Genomic DNA, 2,045 nt, shown 5'->3' with positions numbered 1-2,045 from the left:
AAATAAAAGATTGGAGGTTCAAATCCACTCAATGGGGAAAAAGACCTGCCAATCTGCTTCTGTAAAGATTACAGCCTAGAAAACTCTATGGAGCAATTCTACTCCATCACATGGGGTTGCTATGAGTCGAAAATCAACTCGATGGCACCTAACAACAACAGAACTATACCTTGAATTTTATATGACTTAAGGGAGCACCAGATGTTCCACACGAGGTACATGATTGCCTACACTGTCTACTAAAACCCTCTTTTCCTTGATGAAATAGAAAAATTTGCCAATCTGTAGAATAACTGACCCAAAGGTAATTATTATTGATATGTAACCATTATTCATATTTTAGAAATACACTCTGAAATGAAGTGTATTTTTTTCTGAAAAAAAATTTTTTATAGTCACATTTAAAAAAATTATAAAATATTTCCCTTGCCTTCCACTATCTTTCTCTTATAATAGAATTTTTCATGCATTTAAGATGAAAAGTTCAAAATGAAAATATAAACAGATGCAAACTATTTATTACTTTGAGTTTTAAGAAATTAAGAAAAAAAACCAAAGCAAAATAAAATCATACCTTTTTAAAATGCTTATAAGGGTAGAAATGTAACGATATATACTAAGTATTTCATTAAAAGGATCATGTGGGTTAGCCTGCATATTAGGTTGTGAGCTTACTGTCCACTCCCCCCTGCAATGAATCTTTTGTGACAAGGTATTAATTTATTTGATTGAATCTGTATAAACATCACTCTGAAAGCTCCTCTGGTGGTCCTGAGGATCTGTCTCTTGCTTCAACAGTGTTTGGATGGAACAGACCTGGAGACTTCCCACCTCCAGCCTCGCACACCTGTCAACCTCCTTTCCAGGTGCAACCTCCGGGACCATCTTCTTGGCCATCCCGTTTCTGAGGCCAGCTAACACTTTTTTGTGGTTAGCTCCTAATTATCGACCAACCATGAGCTCTCAGATCCAACAGAATTATTCCGCCGAAGCGGAGGCCAGCGTCAACCGCCTGGTCAACCTGCATCTGCAGGCCTCCTACACCTACCTCTCTTTGAGCTTCTATTTTGACTGCGACTATGTGGCCTTGGAAGGCGTGTGATACTTCTCTTCAGCGAACTGGCGAAGGAGAAGCGCGAGGGTGCCGAACGTCTTTTGAAGCTGCGGAACCAGAGAGGCTGCCGCGCCCTCCTCCAGGACGTGCAGAAGCTGTCCCAAGATGAGTGAGGTAGAACCCTGGATGCCATGGAAGCCGCCCTGGCCGTGGAGAAGAACCTGAACCAGGCCCTTCTGGATTTGCACGCCGCAGCAAGAAGATGGGCGACCACTTGACCAACATCCGCAGGCTGGCCAGCCCCCAAGCTGGGCTAGGCGAGTATCTCTACGAGAGGCTCACCCTCATGCACCACTAGGAGTCTCCAGAGCCTAGCGACTTGTGAGGTCCCCTCTGCATTCTTCTGTCCTCATCAGGCTTCTGCCTGAACTTCTTCCTCCAGCCATGAGGCAGCGTCTGAACCACCCTGAACCACCTGTCCCAAGCCATGGAGCAAATGGAAACAATAAAGCTGCTTTTTGCAGCAAAAAAAAAAAAAAAAATCAATCTGAGAAAGAGAGACTGATACATAGTTCTGGCACAGAAAAGAACAACGACCTCGCTCATTAAAATGTGTGTGCCAAGGCAACAATGTGCTGAGGTCTCAGGAGGGGTTTGGCACACAGGGACTGGCAGATACAGAGTGTATTAATCAGCTTGGTGTCTTCAAGGTTGAATGAAAACATCATCTTGAGACACGGAGACATTCACTACCTTGGGCCTCAAGGAGGTCTCTATTCTAGCCATCATGGAGTCAACTCCCATCCCAGACACCCAGGATATCATCACCAGCACACCTGAAATAGTCTTTTTCCCTTGAACTTGTTAAAGCAAGTGGCCAATCTGTGTCTTTGCTTTTTGGCAATCCATAAGTTAGTCAACTTTAGCCAGGCATTTCAATTTTTTAAGTGCTTCCAGGCTAAGTGGATGAAGCAATAATCATTCAGTAACT

At 43.6% G+C, this 2,045-nt stretch overlaps 1 pseudogene; it reads left to right on the top strand.

Annotated features, from left to right (window-relative positions):
• The first annotated feature begins 955 nt into the window (after positions 1-955).
• LOC101355989 (ferritin light chain pseudogene) lies at positions 956-1,412 on the top strand (annotated as a pseudogene).
• Positions 1,413-2,045: the final 633 nt, after the last annotated feature.

The sequence above is a fragment of the Trichechus manatus genome, unplaced genomic scaffold (assembly GCF_000243295.1).
Source record: "Trichechus manatus latirostris isolate Lorelei unplaced genomic scaffold, TriManLat1.0 scaffold00123, whole genome shotgun sequence".
Classification (NCBI taxonomy): Eukaryota; Metazoa; Chordata; class Mammalia; order Sirenia; family Trichechidae; genus Trichechus; species Trichechus manatus.
Note: the sequence above shows the minus strand (reverse complement) of the source record. Positions and strands in the feature narration are given on the sequence as shown.